The 16269-nt window shown below is 40.4% G+C and overlaps 40 non-coding genes across 40 annotated transcripts; all 40 read left to right on the top strand.

The window, feature by feature from the left end:
• The first annotated feature begins 412 nt into the window (after positions 1-412).
• On the top strand, positions 413-484 carry trnaq-uug (transfer RNA glutamine (anticodon UUG)). Its single transcript has one exon. It is a non-coding gene; the product is annotated as a tRNA-Gln (tRNA).
• An 806-nt stretch (positions 485-1290) lies between these two features.
• Positions 1291-1362, top strand: trnaq-uug (transfer RNA glutamine (anticodon UUG)). The gene has a single exon. It is a non-coding gene; the product is annotated as a tRNA-Gln (tRNA).
• Positions 1363-1477: 115 nt separating this feature from the next.
• Positions 1478-1549, top strand: trnaq-cug (transfer RNA glutamine (anticodon CUG)). Its single transcript has one exon. It is a non-coding gene; the product is annotated as a tRNA-Gln (tRNA).
• A 468-nt stretch (positions 1550-2017) lies between these two features.
• Positions 2018-2089, top strand: trnaq-uug (transfer RNA glutamine (anticodon UUG)). Its single transcript has one exon. It is a non-coding gene; the product is annotated as a tRNA-Gln (tRNA).
• Positions 2090-2204: 115 nt separating this feature from the next.
• On the top strand, positions 2205-2276 carry trnaq-uug (transfer RNA glutamine (anticodon UUG)). The gene has a single exon. It is a non-coding gene; the product is annotated as a tRNA-Gln (tRNA).
• Positions 2277-2744: 468 nt separating this feature from the next.
• Positions 2745-2816, top strand: trnaq-uug (transfer RNA glutamine (anticodon UUG)). The gene has a single exon. It is a non-coding gene; the product is annotated as a tRNA-Gln (tRNA).
• Positions 2817-2931: 115 nt separating this feature from the next.
• On the top strand, positions 2932-3003 carry trnaq-cug (transfer RNA glutamine (anticodon CUG)). The gene has a single exon. It is a non-coding gene; the product is annotated as a tRNA-Gln (tRNA).
• A 466-nt stretch (positions 3004-3469) lies between these two features.
• trnaq-uug (transfer RNA glutamine (anticodon UUG)) lies at positions 3470-3541 on the top strand. The gene has a single exon. It is a non-coding gene; the product is annotated as a tRNA-Gln (tRNA).
• Positions 3542-3656: 115 nt separating this feature from the next.
• On the top strand, positions 3657-3728 carry trnaq-cug (transfer RNA glutamine (anticodon CUG)). The gene has a single exon. It is a non-coding gene; the product is annotated as a tRNA-Gln (tRNA).
• Positions 3729-4194: 466 nt separating this feature from the next.
• Positions 4195-4266, top strand: trnaq-uug (transfer RNA glutamine (anticodon UUG)). Its single transcript has one exon. It is a non-coding gene; the product is annotated as a tRNA-Gln (tRNA).
• Positions 4267-4381: 115 nt separating this feature from the next.
• Positions 4382-4453, top strand: trnaq-cug (transfer RNA glutamine (anticodon CUG)). Its single transcript has one exon. It is a non-coding gene; the product is annotated as a tRNA-Gln (tRNA).
• Positions 4454-4920: 467 nt separating this feature from the next.
• On the top strand, positions 4921-4992 carry trnaq-uug (transfer RNA glutamine (anticodon UUG)). The gene has a single exon. It is a non-coding gene; the product is annotated as a tRNA-Gln (tRNA).
• A 115-nt stretch (positions 4993-5107) lies between these two features.
• Positions 5108-5179, top strand: trnaq-cug (transfer RNA glutamine (anticodon CUG)). The gene has a single exon. It is a non-coding gene; the product is annotated as a tRNA-Gln (tRNA).
• A 466-nt stretch (positions 5180-5645) lies between these two features.
• On the top strand, positions 5646-5717 carry trnaq-uug (transfer RNA glutamine (anticodon UUG)). The gene has a single exon. It is a non-coding gene; the product is annotated as a tRNA-Gln (tRNA).
• A 115-nt stretch (positions 5718-5832) lies between these two features.
• On the top strand, positions 5833-5904 carry trnaq-cug (transfer RNA glutamine (anticodon CUG)). Its single transcript has one exon. It is a non-coding gene; the product is annotated as a tRNA-Gln (tRNA).
• Positions 5905-6371: 467 nt separating this feature from the next.
• Positions 6372-6443, top strand: trnaq-uug (transfer RNA glutamine (anticodon UUG)). The gene has a single exon. It is a non-coding gene; the product is annotated as a tRNA-Gln (tRNA).
• A 115-nt stretch (positions 6444-6558) lies between these two features.
• On the top strand, positions 6559-6630 carry trnaq-cug (transfer RNA glutamine (anticodon CUG)). Its single transcript has one exon. It is a non-coding gene; the product is annotated as a tRNA-Gln (tRNA).
• Positions 6631-7096: 466 nt separating this feature from the next.
• On the top strand, positions 7097-7168 carry trnaq-uug (transfer RNA glutamine (anticodon UUG)). The gene has a single exon. It is a non-coding gene; the product is annotated as a tRNA-Gln (tRNA).
• Positions 7169-7283: 115 nt separating this feature from the next.
• trnaq-cug (transfer RNA glutamine (anticodon CUG)) lies at positions 7284-7355 on the top strand. Its single transcript has one exon. It is a non-coding gene; the product is annotated as a tRNA-Gln (tRNA).
• A 466-nt stretch (positions 7356-7821) lies between these two features.
• Positions 7822-7893, top strand: trnaq-uug (transfer RNA glutamine (anticodon UUG)). The gene has a single exon. It is a non-coding gene; the product is annotated as a tRNA-Gln (tRNA).
• Positions 7894-8008: 115 nt separating this feature from the next.
• trnaq-cug (transfer RNA glutamine (anticodon CUG)) lies at positions 8009-8080 on the top strand. The gene has a single exon. It is a non-coding gene; the product is annotated as a tRNA-Gln (tRNA).
• A 466-nt stretch (positions 8081-8546) lies between these two features.
• trnaq-uug (transfer RNA glutamine (anticodon UUG)) lies at positions 8547-8618 on the top strand. The gene has a single exon. It is a non-coding gene; the product is annotated as a tRNA-Gln (tRNA).
• Positions 8619-8733: 115 nt separating this feature from the next.
• On the top strand, positions 8734-8805 carry trnaq-cug (transfer RNA glutamine (anticodon CUG)). Its single transcript has one exon. It is a non-coding gene; the product is annotated as a tRNA-Gln (tRNA).
• Positions 8806-9272: 467 nt separating this feature from the next.
• trnaq-uug (transfer RNA glutamine (anticodon UUG)) lies at positions 9273-9344 on the top strand. The gene has a single exon. It is a non-coding gene; the product is annotated as a tRNA-Gln (tRNA).
• Positions 9345-9459: 115 nt separating this feature from the next.
• Positions 9460-9531, top strand: trnaq-cug (transfer RNA glutamine (anticodon CUG)). Its single transcript has one exon. It is a non-coding gene; the product is annotated as a tRNA-Gln (tRNA).
• Positions 9532-10176: 645 nt separating this feature from the next.
• Positions 10177-10248, top strand: trnaq-cug (transfer RNA glutamine (anticodon CUG)). The gene has a single exon. It is a non-coding gene; the product is annotated as a tRNA-Gln (tRNA).
• Positions 10249-10715: 467 nt separating this feature from the next.
• Positions 10716-10787, top strand: trnaq-uug (transfer RNA glutamine (anticodon UUG)). Its single transcript has one exon. It is a non-coding gene; the product is annotated as a tRNA-Gln (tRNA).
• Positions 10788-10902: 115 nt separating this feature from the next.
• Positions 10903-10974, top strand: trnaq-cug (transfer RNA glutamine (anticodon CUG)). Its single transcript has one exon. It is a non-coding gene; the product is annotated as a tRNA-Gln (tRNA).
• Positions 10975-11441: 467 nt separating this feature from the next.
• trnaq-uug (transfer RNA glutamine (anticodon UUG)) lies at positions 11442-11513 on the top strand. The gene has a single exon. It is a non-coding gene; the product is annotated as a tRNA-Gln (tRNA).
• Positions 11514-11628: 115 nt separating this feature from the next.
• Positions 11629-11700, top strand: trnaq-cug (transfer RNA glutamine (anticodon CUG)). Its single transcript has one exon. It is a non-coding gene; the product is annotated as a tRNA-Gln (tRNA).
• Positions 11701-12166: 466 nt separating this feature from the next.
• Positions 12167-12238, top strand: trnaq-uug (transfer RNA glutamine (anticodon UUG)). The gene has a single exon. It is a non-coding gene; the product is annotated as a tRNA-Gln (tRNA).
• A 115-nt stretch (positions 12239-12353) lies between these two features.
• On the top strand, positions 12354-12425 carry trnaq-cug (transfer RNA glutamine (anticodon CUG)). The gene has a single exon. It is a non-coding gene; the product is annotated as a tRNA-Gln (tRNA).
• A 466-nt stretch (positions 12426-12891) lies between these two features.
• On the top strand, positions 12892-12963 carry trnaq-uug (transfer RNA glutamine (anticodon UUG)). Its single transcript has one exon. It is a non-coding gene; the product is annotated as a tRNA-Gln (tRNA).
• A 115-nt stretch (positions 12964-13078) lies between these two features.
• On the top strand, positions 13079-13150 carry trnaq-cug (transfer RNA glutamine (anticodon CUG)). Its single transcript has one exon. It is a non-coding gene; the product is annotated as a tRNA-Gln (tRNA).
• Positions 13151-13616: 466 nt separating this feature from the next.
• Positions 13617-13688, top strand: trnaq-uug (transfer RNA glutamine (anticodon UUG)). The gene has a single exon. It is a non-coding gene; the product is annotated as a tRNA-Gln (tRNA).
• A 115-nt stretch (positions 13689-13803) lies between these two features.
• trnaq-cug (transfer RNA glutamine (anticodon CUG)) lies at positions 13804-13875 on the top strand. The gene has a single exon. It is a non-coding gene; the product is annotated as a tRNA-Gln (tRNA).
• Positions 13876-14520: 645 nt separating this feature from the next.
• On the top strand, positions 14521-14592 carry trnaq-cug (transfer RNA glutamine (anticodon CUG)). The gene has a single exon. It is a non-coding gene; the product is annotated as a tRNA-Gln (tRNA).
• Positions 14593-15059: 467 nt separating this feature from the next.
• Positions 15060-15131, top strand: trnaq-uug (transfer RNA glutamine (anticodon UUG)). The gene has a single exon. It is a non-coding gene; the product is annotated as a tRNA-Gln (tRNA).
• A 115-nt stretch (positions 15132-15246) lies between these two features.
• trnaq-cug (transfer RNA glutamine (anticodon CUG)) lies at positions 15247-15318 on the top strand. The gene has a single exon. It is a non-coding gene; the product is annotated as a tRNA-Gln (tRNA).
• A 645-nt stretch (positions 15319-15963) lies between these two features.
• Positions 15964-16035, top strand: trnaq-cug (transfer RNA glutamine (anticodon CUG)). Its single transcript has one exon. It is a non-coding gene; the product is annotated as a tRNA-Gln (tRNA).
• The last annotated feature ends 234 nt before the right edge of the window (positions 16036-16269 follow it).

Genomic DNA, 16269 nt, shown 5'->3' with positions numbered 1-16269 from the left:
GAAAGAAACAAGTGGGTGGGAGTCGATAAGCACTCTTGTTACGCACGAATGGCTAGCCTAGGGTAAATGCATACTATGAGTGCCTGGTAGTTGATACCGTTTCTGGCCAGACAATATTTGATCTGTTTTTCCGGTGAACCAAGGACAGTAAAATCTGAAACAGTCACAGAGTATTGAGTACAGGGTTTTATGCTGTAAAGGTTATCACTCAGGACTCTGAATCCGAAAATTCGAGTTTAAATCTTGGACGATCCTACCATGTCAATTCATTTGCCTCGTGGAACTAGAATATAGCTGTCCAAATATTGTTGTCAGTTGAAAGTATTTGCAACACGTGATGGAACGACAGTCCGCTGTTGCTAATTAAACGCAGAATTATTTTTTTTTCAATTTCCATGTGGCTTTAGAATATGGTTCTATGGTGTAATGGTTAGCACTCTGGACTTTGAATCCAGTGATCCGAGTTCAAATCTCGGTAGAACCTTCCTATTTTTTGTGCTGAATTATTCACATGGCCAACCAATAATCTCATAATCTGCTGTTTATCCGGTGTACAAATGACATGAAAATCGGAAGTCTACAATAATAACTGTGTATAGGGTACTATGGTGTAATGGTTAGGACTCAAGACTCTGAATCCTGCGATCCGAGTTCAAATCTCGGTAGGACCTACCTTGATTTTGAAGTGACACACTCCTCCCATGTCAACTTTAAAATAGTTTTGCGTGAAAGAAACAAGTGGGTGGGAGTCGATAAGCCTTGATTTTTTAGTGACACACTCCTCCCTTGTCAACTTTAAAATAGTTGTGCGTGAAAGAAACAAGTGGGTGGGAGTCGATAAGCACTCTTGTTACGCACGAATGGCTAGCCTACGGTAAATGCATACTATGAGTGCCTGGTAGTTGATACCGTTTCTGGCCAGACAATTTCTGTTTTTCCGGTGAACCAAGGACAATATTTTGATCAGGGTTGTTTTAAAGGTTATCCGGTGAACCGAAGGACAGATCCTACCATGTCAATTCATTTGCCTCGTGGAACCCGTCACAGAGTATTGAGTACAGGGTTCTATGCTGTAAAGGATATCACTCAGGACTCTGAATCCTACAATCCGAGTTTAAATCTTGGACGATCCTACCATGTCAATTAATTTGCCTCGTGGAACTAGAATATAGCTGTCCAAATATTGTTGTCAGTTGAAAGTATTTGCAACACGTGAAGGAACGACAGTCCGCTGTTGCTAATTAAACGCAGAATTATTTTTTTTTCAATTTCCATGTGGCTTTAGAATATGGTTCTATGGTGTAATGGTTAGCACTCTGGACTTTGAATCCAGTGATCCGAGTTCAAATCTCGGTAGAACCTTCCTATTTTTTGTGCTGAATTATTCACATGGCCAACCAATAATCTCATAATCTGCTGTTTATCCGGTGTACAAATGACAGGAAAATCGGAAGTCTACAATAATTACTCTGTATAGGGTTCTATGGTGTAATGGTTAGCACTCAGGACTCTGAATCCTGCGATCCGAGTTCAAATCTCGGTAGGACCTACCTTGATTTTGCAGTGACACACTCCTCCCTTGTCAACTTTAAAATAGTTGTGCGTGAAAGAAACAAGTGGGTGGGAGTCGATAAGCACTCTTGTTACGCACGAATGGCTAGCCTACGGTAAATGCATACTATGAGTGCCTGGTAGTTGATACCGTTTCTGGCCAGACAATATTTGATCTGTTTTTCCGGTGAACCAAGGACAGTAAAATCTGAACCCGTCACAGAGTATTGAGTACAGGGTTCTATGCTGTAAAGGATATCACTCAGGACTCTGAATCCTACAATCCGAGTTTAAATCTTGGACGATCCTACCATGTCAATTAATTTGCCTCGTGGAACCCGAATATAGCTGTCCAAATATTGTTGTCAGTTGAAAGTATTTGCAACACGTGAAGGAACGACAGTCCGCTGTTGCTAATTAAACACAGAATTATTTTTTTTTCAATTTCCATGTGGATTTAGAATATGGTTCTATGGTGTAATGGTTAGCACTCTGGACTTTGAATCCAGTGATCCGAGTTCAAATCTCGGTAGAACCTTCCTATTTTTTGTGCTGAATTATTCACATGGCCAACCAATAATCTCATAATCTGCTGTTTATCCGGTGTACAAATGACAGGAAAATCGGAAGTCTACAATAATTACTCTGTATAGGGTTCTATGGTGTAATGGTTAGCACTCAGGACATTGAATCCTGCGATCCGAGTTCAAATCTCGGTAGGACCTACCTTGATTTTGCAGTGACACACTCCTCCCTTGTCAACTTTAAAATAGTTGTGCGTGAAAGAAACAAGTGGGTGGGAGTCGATAAGCACTCTTGTTACGCACGAATGGCTAGCCTACGGTAAATGCATACTATGAGTGCCTGGTAGTTGATACCATTTCTGGCCAGACAATATTTGATCTGTTTTTCCGGTGAACAAAGGACAGTAAAATCTGAACCCGTCACAGAGTATTGAGTACAGGGTTCTATGCTGTAAAGGATATCACTCAGGACTCTGAATCCTACAATCCGAGTTTAAATCTTGGACGATCCTACCATGTCAATTAATTTGCCTCGTGGAACTAGAATATAGCTGTCCAAATATTGTTGTCAGTTGAAAGTATTTGCAACACGTGAAGGAACGACAGTCCACTGTTGCTAATTAAACACAGATTTTTTTTTTTTTCAATTTCCATGTGGATTTAGAATATGGTTCTATGGTGTAATGGTTAGCACTCTGGACTTTGAATCCAGTGATCCGAGTTCAAATCTCGGTAGAACCTTCCTATTTTTTGTGCTGAATTATTCACATGGCCAACCAATAATCTCATAATCTGCTGTTTATCCGGTGTACAAATGACAGGAAAATCGGAAGTCTACAATAATTACTCTGTATAGGGTTCTATGGTGTAATGGTTAGCACTCAGGACTCTGAATCCTGCGATCCGAGTTCAAATCTCGGTAGGACCTACCTTGATTTTGCAGTGACACACTCCTCCCTTGTCAACTTTAAAATAGTTGTGCGTGAAAGAAACAAGTGGGTGGGAGTCGATAAGCACTCTTGTTACGCACGAATGGCTAGCCTACGGTAAATGCATACTATGAGTGCCTGGTAGTTGATACCATTTCTGGCCAGACAATATTTGATCTGTTTTTCCGGTGAACCAAGGACAGTAAAATCTGAACCCGTCACAGAGTATTGAGTACAGGGTTCTATGCTGTAAAGGATATCACTCAGGACTCTGAATCCTACAATCCGAGTTTAAATCTTGGACGATCCTACCATGTCAATTAATTTGCCTCGTGGAACTAGAATATAGCTGTCCAAATATTGTTGTCAGTTGAAAGTATTTGCAACACGTGAAGGAACGACAGTCCACTGTTGCTAATTAAACACAGATTTTTTTTTTTCAATTTCCATGTGGATTTAGAATATGGTTCTATGGTGTAATGGTTAGCACTCTGGACTTTGAATCCAGTGATCCGAGTTCAAATCTCGGTAGAACCTTCCTATTTTTTGTGCTGAATTATTCACATGGCCAACCAATAATCTCATAATCTGCTGTTTATCCGGTGTACAAATGACAGGAAAATCGGAAGTCTACAATAATTACTCTGTATAGGGTTCTATGGTGTAATGGTTAGCACTCAGGACTCTGAATCCTGCGATCCGAGTTCAAATCTCGGTAGGACCTACCTTGATTTTGCAGTGACACACTCCTCCCTTGTCAACTTTAAAATAGTTGTGCGTGAAAGAAACAAGTGGGTGGGAGTCGATAAGCACTCTTGTTACGCACGAATGGCTAGCCTACGGTAAATGCATACTATGAGTGCCTGGTAGTTGATACCATTTCTGGCCAGACAATATTTGATCTGTTTTTCCGGTGAACCAAGGACAGTAAAATCTGAACCCGTCACAGAGTATTGAGTACAGGGTTCTATGCTGTAAAGGATATCACTCAGGACTCTGAATCCTACAATCCGAGTTTAAATCTTGGACGATCCTACCATGTCAATTAATTTGCCTCGTGGAACTAGAATATAGCTGTCCAAATATTGTTGTCAGTTGAAAGTATTTGCAACACGTGAAGGAACGACAGTCCACTGTTGCTAATTAAACACAGATTTTTTTTTTTCAATTTCCATGTGGATTTAGAATATGGTTCTATGGTGTAATGGTTAGCACTCTGGACTTTGAATCCAGTGATCCGAGTTCAAATCTCGGTAGAACCTTCCTATTTTTTGTGCTGAATTATTCACATGGCCAACCAATAATCTCATAATCTGCTGTTTATCCGGTGTACAAATGACAGGAAAATCGGAAGTCTACAATAATTACTCTGTATAGGGTTCTATGGTGTAATGGTTAGCACTCAGGACTCTGAATCCTGCGATCCGAGTTCAAATCTCGGTAGGACCTACCTTGATTTTGCAGTGACACACTCCTCCCTTGTCAACTTTAAAATAGTTGTGCGTGAAAGAAACAAGTGGGTGGGAGTCGATAAGCACTCTTGTTACGCACGAATGGCTAGCCTACGGTAAATGCATACTATGAGTGCCTGGTAGTTGATACCGTTTCTGGCCAGACAATATTTGATCTGTTTTTCCGGTGAACCAAGGACAGTAAAATCTGAACCCGTCACAGAGTATTGAGTACAGGGTTCTATGCTGTAAAGGATATCACTCAGGACTCTGAATCCTACAATCCGAGTTTAAATCTTGGACGATCCTACCATGTCAATTAATTTGCCTCGTGGAACTAGAATATAGCTGTCCAAATATTGTTGTCAGTTGAAAGTATTTGCAACACGTGAAGGAACGACAGTCCACTGTTGCTAATTAAACACAGATTTTTTTTTTTTCAATTTCCATGTGGATTTAGAATATGGTTCTATGGTGTAATGGTTAGCACTCTGGACTTTGAATCCAGTGATCCGAGTTCAAATCTCGGTAGAACCTTCCTATTTTTTGTGCTGAATTATTCACATGGCCAACCAATAATCTCATAATCTGCTGTTTATCCGGTGTACAAATGACAGGAAAATCGGAAGTCTACAATAATTACTCTGTATAGGGTTCTATGGTGTAATGGTTAGCACTCAGGACTCTGAATCCTGCGATCCGAGTTCAAATCTCGGTAGGACCTACCTTGATTTTGCAGTGACACACTCCTCCCTTGTCAACTTTAAAATAGTTGTGCGTGAAAGAAACAAGTGGGTGGGAGTCGATAAGCACTCTTGTTACGCACGAATGGCTAGCCTACAGTAAATGCATACTATGAGTGCCTGGTAGTTGATACCGTTTCTGGCCAGACAATATTTGATCTGTTTTTCCGGTGAACCAAGGACAGTAAAATCTGAACCCGTCACAGAGTATTGAGTACAGGGTTCTATGCTGTAAAGGATATCACTCAGGACTCTGAATCCTACAATCCGAGTTTAAATCTTGGACGATCCTACCATGTCAATTAATTTGCCTCGTGGAACTAGAATATAGCTGTCCAAATATTGTTGTCAGTTGAAAGTATTTGCAACACGTGAAGGAACGACAGTCCACTGTTGCTAATTAAACACAGATTTTTTTTTTTCAATTTCCATGTGGATTTAGAATATGGTTCTATGGTGTAATGGTTAGCACTCTGGACTTTGAATCCAGTGATCCGAGTTCAAATCTCGGTAGAACCTTCCTATTTTTTGTGCTGAATTATTCACATGGCCAACCAATAATCTCATAATCTGCTGTTTATCCGGTGTACAAATGACAGGAAAATCGGAAGTCTACAATAATTACTCTGTATAGGGTTCTATGGTGTAATGGTTAGCACTCAGGACTCTGAATCCTGCGATCCGAGTTCAAATCTCGGTAGGACCTACCTTGATTTTGCAGTGAAACACTCCTCCCTTGTCAACTTTAAAATAGTTGTGCGTGAAAGAAACAAGTGGGTGGGAGTCGATAAGCACTCTTGTTACGCACGAATGGCTAGCCTACAGTAAATGCATACTATGAGTGCCTGGTAGTTGATACCGTTTCTGGCCAGACAATATTTGATCTGTTTTTCCGGTGAACCAAGGACAGTAAAATCTGAACCCGTCACAGAGTATTGAGTACAGGGTTCTATGCTGTAAAGGATATCACTCAGGACTCTGAATCCTACAATCCGAGTTTAAATCTTGGACGATCCTACCATGTCAATTAATTTGCCTCGTGGAACTAGAATATAGCTGTCCAAATATTGTTGTCAGTTGAAAGTATTTGCAACACGTGAAGGAACGACAGTCCACTGTTGCTAATTAAACACAGATTTTTTTTTTTTCAATTTCCATGTGGATTTAGAATATGGTTCTATGGTGTAATGGTTAGCACTCTGGACTTTGAATCCAGTGATCCGAGTTCAAATCTCGGTAGAACCTTCCTATTTTTTGTGCTGAATTATTCACATGGCCAACCAATAATCTCATAATCTGCTGTTTATCCGGTGTACAAATGACAGGAAAATCGGAAGTCTACAATAATTACTCTGTATAGGGTTCTATGGTGTAATGGTTAGCACTCAGGACTCTGAATCCTGCGATCCGAGTTCAAATCTCGGTAGGACCTACCTTGATTTTGCAGTGAAACACTCCTCCCTTGTCAACTTTAAAATAGTTGTGCGTGAAAGAAACAAGTGGGTGGGAGTCGATAAGCACTCTTGTTACGCACGAATGGCTAGCCTACAGTAAATGCATACTATGAGTGCCTGGTAGTTGATACCGTTTCTGGCCAGACAATATTTGATCTGTTTTTCCGGTGAACCAAGGACAGTAAAATCTGAACCCGTCACAGAGTATTGAGTACAGGGTTCTATGCTGTAAAGGATATCACTCAGGACTCTGAATCCTACAATCCGAGTTTAAATCTTGGACGATCCTACCATGTCAATTAATTTGCCTCGTGGAACTAGAATATAGCTGTCCAAATATTGTTGTCAGTTGAAAGTATTTGCAACACGTGAAGGAACGACAGTCCACTGTTGCTAATTAAACACAGATTTTTTTTTTTCAATTTCCATGTGGATTTAGAATATGGTTCTATGGTGTAATGGTTAGCACTCTGGACTTTGAATCCAGTGATCCGAGTTCAAATCTCGGTAGAACCTTCCTATTTTTTGTGCTGAATTATTCACATGGCCAACCAATAATCTCATAATCTGCTGTTTATCCGGTGTACAAATGACAGGAAAATCGGAAGTCTACAATAATTACTCTGTATAGGGTTCTATGGTGTAATGGTTAGCACTCAGGACTCTGAATCCTGCGATCCGAGTTCAAATCTCGGTAGGACCTACCTTGATTTTGCAGTGACACACTCCTCCCTTGTCAACTTTAAAATAGTTGTGCGTGAAAGAAACAAGTGGGTGGGAGTCGATAAGCACTCTTGTTACGCACGAATGGCTAGCCTACGGTAAATGCATACTATGAGTGCCTGGTAGTTGATACCGTTTCTGGCCAGACAATATTTGATCTGTTTTTCCGGTGAACCAAGGACAGTAAAATCTGAACCCGTCACAGAGTATTGAGTACAGGGTTCTATGCTGTAAAGGATATCACTCAGGACTCTGAATCCTACAATCCGAGTTTAAATCTTGGACGATCCTACCATGTCAATTAATTTGCCTCGTGGAACTAGAATATAGCTGTCCAAATATTGTTGTCAGTTGAAAGTATTTGCAACACGTGAAGGAACGACAGTCCACTGTTGCTAATTAAACACAGATTTTTTTTTTTCAATTTCCATGTGGATTTAGAATATGGTTCTATGGTGTAATGGTTAGCACTCTGGACTTTGAATCCAGTGATCCGAGTTCAAATCTCGGTAGAACCTTCCTATTTTTTGTGCTGAATTATTCACATGGCCAACCAATAATCTCATAATCTGCTGTTTATCCGGTGTACAAATGACAGGAAAATCGGAAGTCTACAATAATTACTCTGTATAGGGTTCTATGGTGTAATGGTTAGCACTCAGGACTCTGAATCCTGCGATCCGAGTTCAAATCTCGGTAGGACCTACCTTGATTTTGCAGTGAAACACTCCTCCCTTGTCAACTTTAAAATAGTTGTGCGTGAAAGAAACAAGTGGGTGGGAGTCGATAAGCACTCTTGTTACGCACGAATGGCTAGCCTACAGTAAATGCATACTATGAGTGCCTGGTAGTTGATACCGTTTCTGGCCAGACAATATTTGATCTGTTTTTCCGGTGAACCAAGGACAGTAAAATCTGAACCCGTCACAGAGTATTGAGTACAGGGTTCTATGCTGTAAAGGATATCACTCAGGACTCTGAATCCTACAATCCGAGTTTAAATCTTGGACGATCCTACCATGTCAATTAATTTGCCTCGTGGAACTAGAATATAGCTGTCCAAATATTGTTGTCAGTTGAAAGTATTTGCAACACGTGAAGGAACGACAGTCCACTGTTGCTAATTAAACACAGATTTTTTTTTTTCAATTTCCATGTGGATTTAGAATATGGTTCTATGGTGTAATGGTTAGCACTCTGGACTTTGAATCCAGTGATCCGAGTTCAAATCTCGGTAGAACCTTCCTATTTTTTGTGCTGAATTATTCACATGGCCAACCAATAATCTCATAATCTGCTGTTTATCCGGTGTACAAATGACAGGAAAATCGGAAGTCTACAATAATTACTCTGTATAGGGTTCTATGGTGTAATGGTTAGCACTCAGGACTCTGAATCCTGCGATCCGAGTTCAAATCTCGGTAGGACCTACCTTGATTTTGCAGTGAAACACTCCTCCCTTGTCAACTTTAAAATAGTTGTGCGTGAAAGAAACAAGTGGGTGGGAGTCGATAAGCACTCTTGTTACGCACGAATGGCTAGCCTACAGTAAATGCATACTATGAGTGCCTGGTAGTTGATACCGTTTCTGGCCAGACAATATTTGATCTGTTTTTCCGGTGAACCAAGGACAGTAAAATCTGAACCCGTCACAGAGTATTGAGTACAGGGTTCTATGCTGTAAAGGTTATCACTCAGGACTCTGAATCCTACAATCCGAGTTTAAATCTTGGACGATCCTACCATGTCAATTAATTTGCCTCGTGGAACTAGAATATAGCTGTCCAAATATTGTTGTCAGTTGAAAGTATTTGCAACACGTGAAGGAACGACAGTCCACTGTTGCTAATTAAACACAGATTTTTTTTTTTTCAATTTCCATGTGGATTTAGAATATGGTTCTATGGTGTAATGGTTAGCACTCTGGACTTTGAATCCAGTGATCCGAGTTCAAATCTCGGTAGAACCTTCCTATTTTTTGTGCTGAATTATTCACATGGCCAACCAATAATCTCATAATCTGCTGTTTATCCGGTGTACAAATGACAGGAAAATCGGAAGTCTACAATAATTACTCTGTATAGGGTTCTATGGTGTAATGGTTAGCACTCAGGACTCTGAATCCTGCGATCCGAGTTCAAATCTCGGTAGGACCTACCTTGATTTTGCAGTGAAACACTCCTCCCTTGTCAACTTTAAAATAGTTGTGCGTGAAAGAAACAAGTGGGTGGGAGTCGATAAGCACTCTTGTTACGCACGAATGGCTAGCCTACAGTAAATGCATACTATGAGTGCCTGGTAGTTGATACCGTTTCTGGCCAGACAATATTTGATCTGTTTTTCCGGTGAACCAAGGACAGTAAAATCTGAACCCGTCACAGAGTATTGAGTACAGGGTTCTATGCTGTAAAGGTTATCACTCAGGACTCTGAATCCGAAAATCCGAGTTTAAATCTTGGACGATCCTACCATGTCAATTAATTTGCCTCGTGGAACCCGAATATAGCTGTCCAAATATTGTTGTCAGTTGAAAGTATTTGCAACACGTGAAGGAACGACAGTCCGCTGTTGCTAATTAAACACAGAATTATTTTTTTTTCAATTTCCATGTGGCTTTAGAATATGGTTCTATGGTGTAATGGTTAGCACTCTGGACTTTGAATCCAGTGATCCGAGTTCAGAACCTTCCTATTTTTTGTGCTGAATTATTCACATGGCCAACCAATAATCTCATAATCTGCTGTTTATCCGGTGTACAAATGACAGGAAAATCGGAAGTCTACAATAATTACTCTGTATAGGGTTCTATGGTGTAATGGTTAGCACTCAGGACTCTGAATCCTGCGATCCGAGTTCAAATCTCGGTAGGACCTACCTTGATTTTGCAGTGAAACACTCCTCCCTTGTCAACTTTAAAATAGTTGTGCGTGAAAGAAACAAGTGGGTGGGAGTCGATAAGCACTCTTGTTACGCACGAATGGCTAGCCTACAGTAAATGCATACTATGAGTGCCTGGTAGTTGATACCGTTTCTGGCCAGACAATATTTGATCTGTTTTTCCGGTGAACCAAGGACAGTAAAATCTGAACCCGTCACAGAGTATTGAGTACAGGGTTCTATGCTGTAAAGGATATCACTCAGGACTCTGAATCCTACAATCCGAGTTTAAATCTTGGACGATCCTACCATGTCAATTAATTTGCCTCGTGGAACTAGAATATAGCTGTCCAAATATTGTTGTCAGTTGAAAGTATTTGCAACACGTGAAGGAACGACAGTCCACTGTTGCTAATTAAACACAGATTTTTTTTTTTTCAATTTCCATGTGGATTTAGAATATGGTTCTATGGTGTAATGGTTAGCACTCTGGACTTTGAATCCAGTGATCCGAGTTCAAATCTCGGTAGAACCTTCCTATTTTTTGTGCTGAATTATTCACATGGCCAACCAATAATCTCATAATCTGCTGTTTATCCGGTGTACAAATGACAGGAAAATCGGAAGTCTACAATAATTACTCTGTATAGGGTTCTATGGTGTAATGGTTAGCACTCAGGACTCTGAATCCTGCGATCCGAGTTCAAATCTCGGTAGGACCTACCTTGATTTTGCAGTGAAACACTCCTCCCTTGTCAACTTTAAAATAGTTGTGCGTGAAAGAAACAAGTGGGTGGGAGTCGATAAGCACTCTTGTTACGCACGAATGGCTAGCCTACAGTAAATGCATACTATGAGTGCCTGGTAGTTGATACCGTTTCTGGCCAGACAATATTTGATCTGTTTTTCCGGTGAACCAAGGACAGTAAAATCTGAACCCGTCACAGAGTATTGAGTACAGGGTTCTATGCTGTAAAGGATATCACTCAGGACTCTGAATCCTACAATCCGAGTTTAAATCTTGGACGATCCTACCATGTCAATTAATTTGCCTCGTGGAACTAGAATATAGCTGTCCAAATATTGTTGTCAGTTGAAAGTATTTGCAACACGTGAAGGAACGACAGTCCACTGTTGCTAATTAAACACAGATTTTTTTTTTTTCAATTTCCATGTGGATTTAGAATATGGTTCTATGGTGTAATGGTTAGCACTCTGGACTTTGAATCCAGTGATCCGAGTTCAAATCTCGGTAGAACCTTCCTATTTTTTGTGCTGAATTATTCACATGGCCAACCAATAATCTCATAATCTGCTGTTTATCCGGTGTACAAATGACAGGAAAATCGGAAGTCTACAATAATTACTCTGTATAGGGTTCTATGGTGTAATGGTTAGCACTCAGGACTCTGAATCCTGCGATCCGAGTTCAAATCTCGGTAGGACCTACCTTGATTTTGCAGTGAAACACTCCTCCCTTGTCAACTTTAAAATAGTTGTGCGTGAAAGAAACAAGTGGGTGGGAGTCGATAAGCACTCTTGTTACGCACGAATGGCTAGCCTACAGTAAATGCATACTATGAGTGCCTGGTAGTTGATACCGTTTCTGGCCAGACAATATTTGATCTGTTTTTCCGGTGAACCAAGGACAGTAAAATCTGAACCCGTCACAGAGTATTGAGTACAGGGTTCTATGCTGTAAAGGATATCACTCAGGACTCTGAATCCTACAATCCGAGTTTAAATCTTGGACGATCCTACCATGTCAATTAATTTGCCTCGTGGAACTAGAATATAGCTGTCCAAATATTGTTGTCAGTTGAAAGTATTTGCAACACGTGAAGGAACGACAGTCCACTGTTGCTAATTAAACACAGATTTTTTTTTTTCAATTTCCATGTGGATTTAGAATATGGTTCTATGGTGTAATGGTTAGCACTCTGGACTTTGAATCCAGTGATCCGAGTTCAAATCTCGGTAGAACCTTCCTATTTTTTGTGCTGAATTATTCACATGGCCAACCAATAATCTCATAATCTGCTGTTTATCCGGTGTACAAATGACAGGAAAATCGGAAGTCTACAATAATTACTCTGTATAGGGTTCTATGGTGTAATGGTTAGCACTCAGGACTCTGAATCCTGCGATCCGAGTTCAAATCTCGGTAGGACCTACCTTGATTTTGCAGTGAAACACTCCTCCCTTGTCAACTTTAAAATAGTTGTGCGTGAAAGAAACAAGTGGGTGGGAGTCGATAAGCACTCTTGTTACGCACGAATGGCTAGCCTACAGTAAATGCATACTATGAGTGCCTGGTAGTTGATACCGTTTCTGGCCAGACAATATTTGATCTGTTTTTCCGGTGAACCAAGGACAGTAAAATCTGAACCCGTCACAGAGTATTGAGTACAGGGTTCTATGCTGTAAAGGTTATCACTCAGGACTCTGAATCCTACAATCCGAGTTTAAATCTTGGACGATCCTACCATGTCAATTAATTTGCCTCGTGGAACTAGAATATAGCTGTCCAAATATTGTTGTCAGTTGAAAGTATTTGCAACACGTGAAGGAACGACAGTCCACTGTTGCTAATTAAACACAGATTTTTTTTTTTCAATTTCCATGTGGATTTAGAATATGGTTCTATGGTGTAATGGTTAGCACTCTGGACTTTGAATCCAGTGATCCGAGTTCAAATCTCGGTAGAACCTTCCTATTTTTTGTGCTGAATTATTCACATGGCCAACCAATAATCTCATAATCTGCTGTTTATCCGGTGTACAAATGACAGGAAAATCGGAAGTCTACAATAATTACTCTGTATAGGGTTCTATGGTGTAATGGTTAGCACTCAGGACTCTGAATCCTGCGATCCGAGTTCAAATCTCGGTAGGACCTACCTTGATTTTGCAGTGAAACACTCCTCCCTTGTCAACTTTAAAATAGTTGTGCGTGAAAGAAACAAGTGGGTGGGAGTCGATAAGCACTCTTGTTACGCACGAATGGCTAGCCTACAGTAAATGCATACTATGAGTGCCTGGTAGTTGATACCGTTTCTGGCCAGACAATATTTGATCTGTTTTTCCGGTGAACCAAGGACAGTAAAATCTGAACCCGTCACAGAGTATTGAGTACAGGGTTCTATGCTGTAAAGGTTATCACTCAGGACTCTGAATCCGAAAATCCGAGTTTAAATCTTGGACGATCCTAGAATGTCAATTAATTTGCCTCGTGGAACTAGAATATAGCTGTCCAAATATTGTTGTCAGTTGAAAGTATTTGCAACACGTGAAGGAACGACAGTCCACTGTTGCTAATTAAACACAGATTTTTTTTTTTCAATTTCCATGTGGATTTAGAATATGGTTCTATGGTGTAATGGTTAGCACTCTGGACTTTGAATCCAGTGATCCGAGTTCAAATCTCGGTAGAACCTTCCTATTTTTTGTGCTGAATTATTCACATGGCCAACCAATAATCTCATAATCTGCTGTTTATCCGGTGTACAAATGACAGGAAAATCGGAAGTCTACAATAATTACTCTGTATAGGGTTCTATGGTGTAATGGTTAGCACTCAGGACTCTGAATCCTGCGATCCGAGTTCAAATCTCGGTAGGACCTACCTTGATTTTGCAGTGAAACACTCCTCCCTTGTCAACTTTAAAATAGTTGTGCGTGAAAGAAACAAGTGGGTGGGAGTCGATAAGCACTCTTGTTACGCACGAATGGCTAGCCTACAGTAAATGCATACTATGAGTGCCTGGTAGTTGATACCGTTTCTGGCCAGACAATATTTGATCTGTTTTTCCGGTGAACCAAGGACAGTAAAATCTGAACCCGTCACAGAGTATTGAGTACAGGGTTCTATGCTGTAAAGGTTATCACTCAGGACTCTGAATCCGAAAATCCGAGTTTAAATCTTGGACGATCCTAGAATGTCAATTAATTTGCCTCGTGGAACTAGAATATAGCTGTCCAAATATTGTTGTCAGTTGAAAGTATTTGCAACACGTGAAGGAACGACAGTCCGCTGTTGCTAATTAAACGCAGAATTATTTTTTTTTCAATTTCCATGTGGCTTTAGAATATGGTTCTATGGTGTAATGGTTAGCACTCTGGACTTTGAATCCAGTGATCCGAGTTCAGAACCTTCCTATTTTTTGTGCTGAATTATTCACATGGCCAACCAATAATCTCATAATCTGCTGTTTATCCGGTGTACAAATGACAGGAAAATCGGAAGTCTACAATAATTACTCTGTATAGGGTTCTATGGTGTAATGGTTAGCACTCAGGACTCTGAATCCTGCGATCCGAGTTCAAATCTCGGTAGGACCTACCTTGATTTTGCAGTGAAACACTCCTCCCTTGTCAACTTTAAAATAGTTGTGCGTGAAAGAAACAAGTGGGTGGGAGTCGATAAGCACTCTTGTTACGCACGAATGGCTAGCCTACAGTAAATGCATACTATGAGTGCCTGGTAGTTGATACCGTTTCTGGCCAGACAATATTTGATCTGTTTTTCCGGTGAACCAAGGACAGTAAAATCTGAACCCGTCACAGAGTATTGAGTACAGGGTTCTATGCTGTAAAGGTTATCACTCAGGACTCTGAATCCGAAAATCCGAGTTTAAATCTTGGACGATCCTAGAATGTCAATTAATTTGCCTCGTGGAACTAGAATATAGCTGTCCAAATATTGTTGTCAGTTGAAAGTATTTGCAACACGTGAAGGAACGACAGTCCACTGTTGCTAATTAAACACAGATTTTTTTTTTTTCAATTTCCATGTGGATTTAGAATATGGTTCTATGGTGTAATGGTTAGCACTCTGGACTTTGAATCCAGTGATCCGAGTTCAAATCTCGGTAGAACCTTCCTATTTTTTGTGCTGAATTATTCACATGGCCAACCAATAATCTCATAATCTGCTGTTTATCCGGTGTACAAATGACAGGAAAATCGGAAGTCTACAATAATTACTCTGTATAGGGTTCTATGGTGTAATGGTTAGCACTCAGGACTCTGAATCCTGCGATCCGAGTTCAAATCTCGGTAGGACCTACCTTGATTTTGCAGTGAAACACTCCTCCCTTGTCAACTTTAAAATAGTTGTGCGTGAAAGAAACAAGTGGGTGGGAGTCGATAAGCACTCTTGTTACGCACGAATGGCTAGCCTACAGTAAATGCATACTATGAGTGCCTGGTAGTTGATACCGTTTCTGGCCAGACAATATTTGATCTGTTTTTCCGGTGAACCAAGGACAGTAAAATCTGAACCCGTCACAGAGTATTGAGTACAGGGTTCTATGCTGTAAAGGTTATCACTCAGGACTCTGAATCCGAAAATCCGAGTTTAAATCTTGGACGATCCTAGAATGTCAATTAATTTGCCTCGTGGAACTAGAATATAGCTGTCCAAATATTGTTGTCAGTTGAAAGTATTTGCAACACGTGAAGGAACGACAGTCCGCTGTTGCTAATTAAACGCAGAATTATTTTTTTTTCAATTTCCATGTGGCTTTAGAATATGGTTCTATGGTGTAATGGTTAGCACTCTGGACTTTGAATCCAGTGATCCGAGTTCAGAACCTTCCTATTTTTTGTGCTGAATTATTCACATGGCCAACCAATAATCTCATAATCTGCTGTTTATCCGGTGTACAAATGACAGGAAAATCGGAAGTCTACAATAATTACTCTGTATAGGGTTCTATGGTGTAATGGTTAGCACTCAGGACTCTGAATCCTGCGATCCGAGTTCAAATCTCGGTAGGACCTACCTTGATTTTGCAGTGAAACACTCCTCCCTTGTCAACTTTAAAATAGTTGTGCGTGAAAGAAACAAGTGGGTGGGAGTCGATAAGCACTCTTGTTACGCACGAATGGCTAGCCTACAGTAAATGCATACTATGAGTGCCTGGTAGTTGATACCGTTTCTGGCCAGACAATATTTGATCTGTTTTTCCGGTGAACCAAGGACAGTAAAATCTGAACCCGTCACAGAGTATTGAG

The sequence above is a fragment of the Oncorhynchus clarkii genome, unplaced genomic scaffold, assembly GCF_045791955.1.
Source record: "Oncorhynchus clarkii lewisi isolate Uvic-CL-2024 unplaced genomic scaffold, UVic_Ocla_1.0 unplaced_contig_5668_pilon_pilon, whole genome shotgun sequence".
NCBI lineage: Eukaryota > Metazoa > Chordata > Actinopteri > Salmoniformes > Salmonidae > Oncorhynchus > Oncorhynchus clarkii.
This window is presented reverse-complemented; position numbering and strand designations above follow the sequence as displayed.